The sequence below is a fragment of the Pseudophryne corroboree genome, chromosome 4, assembly GCF_028390025.1.
Source record: "Pseudophryne corroboree isolate aPseCor3 chromosome 4, aPseCor3.hap2, whole genome shotgun sequence".
Taxonomy (NCBI): Eukaryota; Metazoa; Chordata; class Amphibia; order Anura; family Myobatrachidae; genus Pseudophryne; species Pseudophryne corroboree.
In genome coordinates this window covers 426,477,821-426,487,560 of record NC_086447.1, presented here as the reverse complement: position 1 = coordinate 426,487,560, position 9,740 = coordinate 426,477,821, and the positions used below count along the sequence as shown (strand labels likewise).

Here is a 9,740-nt window from a genome sequence, read left to right as displayed (position 1 = left end):
GAAATACCGCACAGGATATAATTGATATAGGAATATAACTTAGTACCAAAATAGAAAATTGCAAAGAAAACTAGGTTTTCTAATTCTTATAGTTTGGTGGTGCACCCAGAGTCAGTATTAAGACTTGAGACAACAGAGAGAAAAGAAGACTCTTTTGTGGGTGCACTCTTGACTTTGAACAATGTATGAAATATACAAAATATGATATATAATTATAAAATCAACATTTTATTTACAAGAATTAAGATAAATAGTGGTTAATGAAAGAAATAACAGTCAAAAAGGCAATATAAGCAAAAATTGCTAATGAATGAAAGAACTAACAGTCAAAAAGACAATATAAGCAAAAATTGCTAATGAATAATATACCGGCTGACGGAGTTAAATATAGATGTTATAAATGGTTAATGTAAATATTTGTAAATATTTGACGCTGCGTTCCAATAACAGATAGATCCCTGTCCTGTCTTAGTGCCAAAATGAATAGTCTATGAAACCTGCATACTGATTACAATATAAATTCCTATTATATCCAGCTGATACAGAGTGAAGAAGCAGTAGGAAATAAGATGGCAGTGTGAATCTGCTGTCAATGTTAGACACTGAGCATGTGGAATCAATGTATGCTCTACTATACTGAGTCTTCCTCAATGGTCCCCCACTTGAGTACTGACTCAGCCCAACACTGATTAGCTTCCAAGTTCGGACGGCTTCGGGCGTTTCAAGTGTGGTATGATAGTAGAGAGAATAGGCGCTAATAGGAAGCTCTGGAATCACTGATGAGAGTTCACGAATAACATAGTATCAAGAAAGAGACAGAAATAGCCAATAGAGGAAAATAGATGGATCTGCTGCCAATGTTAGACAGGGGTATGGCCCTGAATCAATGGTGAGAGTCCATGAAATTAAATATAAATAGGAATAGGAAAAAGGAGAGAATAGAAATACCAGTATAAATTAGGTTGACTATGATTGGAAAACAGAGCTGAGAAATTGACACCAATAGTATTCCATAAATCTCAGGTGTTCTCTCATACTTTATCTCCTATCAAGTATCAGCGACCTTTATTCTAAGTCTAACTAACGATAGATGTCGGTAGTATACTCTTCCATTTGATTTATACATGTACCATGAGATAATAGAAACTTATCCTGAATCCTCAACCTGCAGTTACAGCCTAAGGAATACTATCCTTTCACTGGTTACAAACCCCCCCACCCCCCTTTTTTTTCTCAGCTCTGTTTTCCAATCATAGTCAATTTCTATGACCACATTGTATCACTTTGCCTCTATTTAGCAGTAATTCAGTACATTTTTTGCAGTGGTAACACTGTTGTCTGGCTTCACTTCAGCAATTACAAAAGATTGTGGTTCTTGTGTCCATTTGCTCCTTATTAACTTCTCACAGTCCACCAGGATATATGATTTTGCTGATACCTAATTTATACTGGTATTTCTATTCTCTTCTTTTTCCTATTCCTATTTATATTTAATTTCATGGACTCTCACCATTGATTCAGGGCCATACCCCTGTCTAACATTGGCAGCAGATCCATCTATTTTCCTCTATTGGCTTATTTCTGTCTCTTTCTTGATACTATGTTATTCGTGAACTCTCATCAGTGATTCCAGAGCTTCCTATTAGCGCCTATTCTCTCTACTATCATACCACACTGGAAACGCCCGAAGCCATCCGAACTTGGAAGCTAATCAGTGTTGGGCTGGGTCAGTACTCAAGTGGGGGACCATTGAGGAAGACTCAGTATAGTGGAGCATACATTGATTCCACATGCTCAGTGTCTAACACTGACAGCAGATTCACACTGCCATCTTATTTCCTACTGCTTCTTCACTCTGTATCAGCTGGATATAATAGGAATTTATATTGTAATCAGTATGCAGGTTTCATAGACTATTCATTTTGGCATTAAGACAGGACAGGGATCTATCTGTTATTGGAACGCAGCGTCAAATATTTACAAATATTTACATTAACCATTTATAACATCTATATTTAACTCCGTCAGCCGGTATATTATTCAATAGCAATTTTTGCTTATATTGTCTTTTTGACTGTTAGTTCTTTCATTCATTAGCAATTTTTGCTTATATTGTCTTTTTGACTGTTATTTCTTTCATTAACCACTATTTATCTTAATTCTTGTCAATAAAAGTTGATTTTATTATTATATATCATATTTTGTATATTTCATACATTGTTCAAAGTCAAGAGTGCACCCACAAAAGAGTCTTCTTTTCTCTCTGTTGTCTCAATACCTAAAAATACGTCATCAGGGGTACAATATATTACACATCTCAATTTACACAACAAATCTCTGCTGAGTAAATTAGTCAGGGCCGCTGCTGCCAGGAGAAAAGAATGTTTGGCACGCAGAGGCCCAATCGTAACTTCTGCAGGTTTTGACAAAGGGTAATGTTGCACTTCTCCTGTTACTCCCATTGCCGAAATAGTTTTACTTGTGGTTCTTAAACCTAACGGAGAATGTCCTAGTTCTACAAAAAGCTTATAAGTCTGAGAAGTATTCATTTAGTCCTTCTCATCCCATATTAAGGGTCTGTAGATGTTAAAACAAACATACAAAAGGGCATTTCTAGCTGTCCTCATCTTGTTTACTTATTTCCTAGAAATGAGTACCTCATAAGTGATAGCTAAAAGAAGCACCCTGGTGGTTACCCCTTCTCTGTCCACTTTCCCACTGGGAACTGCTAACATGTGGACAGGATATACTCCAGCTATGTCACTATTTTTCTGATTTTATTTTGGGCCTTACTGTCTCTGTTCTATGAAAGGCACCATACTTATTTCCACTGGTCTCAGCCACTTCCTCTGCTCTAGCTGCAGCTCCTCTTTTACCTGTTGGATATTGCCCCCCTGAGTGCATTAGAAATGGCTGAAACCAGGGTAGGGTCATCACCTTCTCATGAATAAAAACTTTTAACATTTGTTAGTACAGGTTACAAGTTATAATTCTTTTTTTTTTTTTCATTTTTCTGTAGTTATACTGGCTGTAACTCTTTCACCATCCACATACTGTATGGCGGTGGTGGCGAATTTTCTTTCCCTTGGTCTGAGGTACAAAGTTTTAATTCATCACTTATCTCCCTTTGTACTTCACCTTCTTGTTGCCACAAGTTTAGTCAATCGTTAGGTTAAATTCTCAATTTTTATGATTTAATCAGGCATATTTGGTATCGTACTGTATGCAACACCTCTGGATCAAAACTACCAACTTTCTGGAATTGATATGTTACCTTTCTCATTCATACGTATTCATTCATTAATGAAAGCCAGTGTCTACCTACCATATTTCTGCATCATTATAGATATCGCTGACCCTTTTGACCCGATATCTCCCGCAACCTGAACCTGAGTTGCAACAACGGCCATTCCATGTGAACCTTTAGCTCCCACTGCGGCTTTCTGCAATCCTTAAAGGTTTCCCCAAGAAATGCCGGTGAGGGATTCCTGAGCTGCCCTCACACACTCCCTCCAACTGAAGAACAACTAACGAACAAGTAAGAAGTTAGTGTAACCAGCGGAGTCACCTATGTCGGCACTTGTTACTAGGGCGCTGGAGATAGATTGTGCTTTACAGTGTCTCACACCAGCAAAGCCGTTTGCATGACTGGTCTGAATCTTTTGACCTGTTTCTTTCACTCCATATCTCCCCCTTAGTAGAAGCTAGAACTTAGAAGAAGTTATGCGGCCTATACTCTCTGTTGTGAGAGGACAACAGATTTCCTCACAGTATTTCACACCAGCGGAGTTGTTTGTATGACTGGTCTGGTTCTTTTGACCTACTTTCTTTACATAAATCACTTTTGCGTTTAATATGCAATGCGAATGATACACAATGCGTATTTGATGCAGAGACGCATGGTCCGGCCACACAACATGCAAGTACTTGTTACTTGTGTGCTCTATGGCTCTAGAGACGTTTGGTGAAGGTACGCCTCTCCTAACCCTGCCTATCAGTCCTTCGTATTGTTGTTAATCGTACCTTCTACGAATTGACCCCATCCATAGGCTATACACAAATCAATTTAACATATGGTATAACGCAAGTATACCGCAGGGTCTCTTTACCTTGGTGTCACCTTGGTATATCCTTTGGGTTCACTCCATACACACTTTAATTTCAACCCACACAAATTCACAATATTTTTCAGTACAGAAAAGTCATTTCACAGAAGCTGATAGTAATTTCCCAGAGGCTTCACACTTCTATTTAATATAGTTATTAACTATAATTTAATACTCTGTTTCAGATTGAATAGTTATCTTGCAAAACATATGTATATATTTAAATAATAATATATAATAAATATATATATATTGATTTGTTACACTCTATGAAAAATATATATATATACTCAGTGTCGGACTGGGGCATGTAGGACCCACTGGTGGGATGTGTGAAAGGGGCCCATGTTTAGGGGTGTGGCCTGCCACCTCATTGATTTGACTAACCATTAGAGAGTGCAAAGTCTGGGCCCCTTCATAAATATATACAGTAAATTCAGCTGCTGCTGCATGCATGATATTGTACCAGATTAATAACAGAAATGCACTGTAGAAAATACACCATAGTCCAGTATAAGGTAACATATGTATGATGTATAATTCAAGTGCATAGTCTGGAACCTGATCCATAGAGCAAGAGGTGGGCCCGAAGGCAGTGGGGCCCACCGGTGGTTTCCCCTGTACCCCTGTGAGCCAGTCCAAGCCTGTATATACTGAATGAAACTTCCAGAGCAGCCATTCATTTACATCTCAACACATGTCCAAATACTCTTGTCTTAAGGCAGTTGGACAAGGTCATTAGCATGCCAATAGCCTAGCTTAGGTAAGAGACAATGGGCCTCACCTCACACAATAAGCTTTTGGCCATTTCCTGTGCAAATACTGCACGCCCATGGAAGTTTTGCTGAATATCTTTTTCAAGGCACACAAGGCAGTTTTTTTTCTCTAGCTCTCAGACTGGCAAGACACATGAATCGAGAGTTCTGGGTCCTGCGTGCCATCAGCATGGAAGCTGTCTCACCAGGATGGATTTTGACTATGGCATAGACTAGTTGTATTCGTTGGTAGTTTTAAATGGTGATTGATTTGTTATCTGATAATGTAACACGCTTGATGTAGATCTGGTAATATGTAGGATTTATATATATATATGTGTTTACTTGTAGGAAAGGTAATGGATAGTTTAACAATGGCTTGTTGGGATGTGTAATTCAGGAACAGCTGCTGGTTAACTGTGAAATCCTAAGTGAATAGGAAGTGATTTTATGTTAAGTTGGTTATTATAAGACTAATGCTGATTTGTACAGCACAGACAGCATGCGATATTTGATATTTGTTACTGTAACTGTATTGGTATTTGACTGTTATACTGTTTTTGTAGTAGGCTTAAAATGGCTGCTGCTCCGCCCTTCCAAGCTATGTGCCTGAATCCAAAATGGAGTCTTAAGCCATGCAGCCAGGACACATCCAAACACTAACTCTCTCTCTCTTTTGTTATAAGTAAATCTTAAATTGTATTTGAATAATACTGTTTTATACTATTATGTGAATATTGTTGAAGATGAATTATTAACAAGCACCGGAAATCACCCTGATGGACAACTCCCACTGTTTGCTAACTCTCTGCATCTTTTTCAGCACGAATGGAGCTTTGTTACTTCAGGCCTGTGCTATTACGGTGAGAATTAGATGCACGTGCTAACCAAGCTGTACCAGTACTATGCGACTTAGATGCACATACTAATTTTTAGACTTTCTGTACAATTATTTAACGGTCAAACAATCCAATCTGAATTTGATGCAATATAACTTTCTTAAACCAGTGGCAACAATGGGGGTCATTCCGAGTTGTTCGCTCGCTAGCTGCTTTTAGCAGCATTGCACACGCTAAGCCGCCGTCCTCTGGGAGTGTATCTTAGCTTAGCAGAATTGCGAACAAAAGATTAGCAGAATTGCGAATAGAAATTTCTTAGCAGTTTCTGAGTAGCTCAAGACTTACTCACAGATTGCGATCAGCTCAGGCCGTTTCGTTTCTGGTTTGACGTCACACACACGCCCAGCGTTCGGCCAGCCACTCTCCCATTTCTCCAGACACTCCCGCGTTTTTCCCTGACACGCCTGCGTTTTTCCGCACACTTTAAAAAAACGGCCAGTTACCGCCCAGAAACACCCACTTCCTGTCAATCACACTCCGATCACTTCAACGATGAAAAATCTTCGTTCGGACGTGAATAAATCTACTAAGTTTTGTGCTAAAATACTAACCACATGTGCACTGCGTACCATGCGCATGCGCATTTTTGCCTTAATCGCTCCGTTGCAAAAATCGGCAACGAGCGAACAACTCGGAATGACCCCCAATATACAGTATACTTTTAACACTTGCACTATTATGCGTCTTTGTCGCTCCTAAAAGCACCAAAGAAATGTATTTTCCCTAGATTCACATCAGCACCTTTATGATAGCGCAAAAACGGACGTCGTTTATCGACATCAGATGTTTGAGTAAACAAAAAGAAAACTATAAACTGACGCATCCACCCTTTGTCGGGAAACCAAAATATGTTTGTATTGCACATCATATGAGGACAAGATGCCTGGCTAAGAGCCCCCAACTGTGAAATCCTATGACTTTTTACCTTACATGAAATTACCAGTGCTATCATATACTGCAGATGCTAGTTGCGTCTTTTTGACTTTATACAATAATAGTGCTCTACATGACGCAGCATTATGAAGGTCATTCTGACCCGATTGCACGCTGCAGTTTATTGCAGCAGTGCGATCGGATCAGAACTGCGCATGCACCGGCGCCACTGTGCGCCAGCGCATACCAGATGGCCAAAGGCCGTCGGAGCACTACGATCGCCTCTGCCTGATTGACAGGCACAGGTGGTCGCTGAGCATGGGGGGTGGAACGGTGGCATTTGGCCGCCATTTCGTGGGCGCGGTCTGGCCAACGCAGGCGTGGCCGGACCGTGCGGGGAATGGGCCACAGCAGCTGCGTGACGTCGCACACAGCTGTTGCGACCAGGAGCAGCGACGACCAACTCCCAGCCAGCCGCAGGAGCTGTGCTGGCCGGAAAAACTCCACAAGTACAAAAGCATCGCCGCTGTGCGGTGCTTTTGTACTTGTGCGGGGGGACTAGCCCTGTGCTGGGCGTCCCCCCGCATGTCTGTGTCCCTGATCGTAGCTATCCCTTAGAGAAAGCAAGTAGTTGCGCACACAGTTTGCTGAGGTCCAATGCTCAGTTATATATATATTTGATTAAAAGGTATAACAACAATATAACAAGTATATAGTTATACAATCAATACATCAGAATCAGAGTTACAGCCAGTATACATACGTTTGCAAGTGCTCCCTGGGCCCAGAGGACAGTCATCACCAGATGACCGATAAAATCAGCAACTGTCTCTCTAGACCAGGGGAGCCACATTTATACAGTACATTAATGGGAGTATACACTGTAGGCTTCGTCTTCTTCTATTGGTTCAGGGGTGGATCATTTCTTGTTAACAGTGGGTAATTGGTCAGTTCAAACGTGGGCGATGTTTAGTTTCAGGATGCAGTGTAGTACAGATGTTTGCCACTGGGTTCCCTCTGATAGCTATTTCAAACTGTCCTTTGTCTCTTTCAATAATACCTTTTAATCTGGCAGTAGTCATAACTTGTGGCAGCAATGTGTGACAATCTATTCGCAACCACTGGAGTATCGCTAACGTGATCCTGAACATTATGAACATGGGGGGTAATTCCAAGTTGATCGCAGCAGGATTTTTGTTAGCAGTTGGGCAAAACCATGTGCACTGCAGGGGAGGCAGATATAACATGTGCAGAGAGAGTTAGATTTGGGTGTGGTGATTTCAATCTGCAATCTAAATTGCAGTGTAAAAATAAAGCAGCCAGTATTTACCCTGCACAGAAATAAAATAACCCACCCAAATCTAACTCTCTCTGCACATGTTACATCTGCCCCCCCTGCAGTGCACATGGTTTTGCCCAATTGCTATCAAAAATCCTGCTGCGATCAACTTGGAATTACCCCCATGATGTTAATACTTAGTTCCATCCCCTTATTGCATACATGGCTGGTTTTCTACTTTTTAATATTTTTACAATATTCTACAAATCTTGTGTGGAATGTGTTTTGACTATGTGTAAATTAAGTGTTGTATAAATATGTGTTTGTGTGCGTCTTTATGGCATTTCTCAGTGATTGCGCCTTTACCATATAGACACTCACCACGCGGCAATACGCACGCTGTGTGATTCTATGCACAGCATGCGGTAAAGATGCATGGTGCGTCTCTATACGTAAATTGTGTTACTATGCCACCACCGACAAACGCCACTCTGTGTGTAGTTTGTATGTTTTATTTTTCAGACTTCGACAGAAAATAAATGTACACTGACCCTGTCTTGTATGCTGTAAAAATTCAGGGGTGCTGTTGTTAAAATAAAAGTATACTAGTCCTGTCCTGTATGCTGTAAAAATACACTGGTGCTGTTGTTAAAATAAATGTACACTGGCCCTGTCTGGTATGTTGTAAAAATACAGGGATGCTGTTGTTAAAATAAATGTACACTGGCCCTGTCCTAAATGCTGTAAAAATTCAAGGGTGCTGTAAAAATAAAGGGGCACTGTTCTGTGTGCTGTAATAATAAAGGGGTGCTGTTCTATGAAATGGAGAACAAATATTTGGAGGAAAAAATAGTGAAAGATCAGGAACCACTTCCAGTTTTTAGTACTATTGCTGAAGCTGCTGCTGCCACCAGTAATGACATTGATGATGCAATTCCATCAACATTGTCTGATAAGGCCTATGCCCAATGTCTTAGAGGGCATGTAAAATCCAAGAAGCAATAATTAAGAACACAAAAAAAAAAGAAATTATCTGATAAGAAACGTAAAATTGACAATATGCCATTCACGACACAAAGTGGCAAGGTGGTTCAGTTTCTCATGAAGATGGAAGCTCTCCTCCCTCTTCAATGTTTTTAAAAAAAAAGCTTATTAGAGCACACGAAAAACTGTGCGTTCAGAGATATCAAAAATCCCCAAGGAGAGTCCAAGTGTGACCGTGGTTGCGATGTCTAGGCCTGACCTTCCCAAGACTGTATGGGAAGAGGAGGCTCCTACAACCATTTGCACACCCTCTGCAAGTGCTGGGAGGAGCACCACCAGTCCGGTTGCTGATATTGAGATTGTGGATGTCACTGTAGAAGTACACCAGGATGAGGAGGATATTGGTGTAGCTGGCACTGTGGAGGAAGTTGACTATGAGGATTCTGATGGTGATGTGGTTTGTTTGGTAAGACACCAGTGGAGACAGTTGTTGGCCATGGGATGAAAAAGCCCATTCTCATGCCTGGGCAAAATACAAAAAAAAGCCACCTCTTGTGTGAAATTATTTCTCCACAAATCCGTACAACAGGTATCAAGCCATCTGTTGCCTTTGTTAATCCATAATAAGTAGGGGTAAGGACGTTAACCACCTAGGAACATCCTCCCTTATACGTCACCTGCAGCGCATTCATCATAACTCATTGTCAAGTTCAGGAACTTTGGGTAATAGCGTAAGCAGTCCACTGACACCTAAATGATTTGGTTTGTTTGAATATTATTTCTCTGTGAGGATGAGGATGAGGATGTAAACACTGAAGGGGGGGGGGGGGGGAATCTGAGGATG

The 9,740-nt window shown here is 40.6% G+C and overlaps 2 pseudogenes; one reads left to right on the top strand and one right to left on the bottom strand.

Annotated features, from left to right (window-relative positions):
* Positions 1–625: 625 nt before the first annotated feature.
* On the bottom strand, positions 626–744 carry LOC134911958 (5S ribosomal RNA; annotated as a pseudogene).
* A 912-nt stretch (positions 745–1,656) lies between these two features.
* Positions 1,657–1,775, top strand: LOC134912030 (5S ribosomal RNA; annotated as a pseudogene).
* The last annotated feature ends 7,965 nt before the right edge of the window (positions 1,776–9,740 follow it).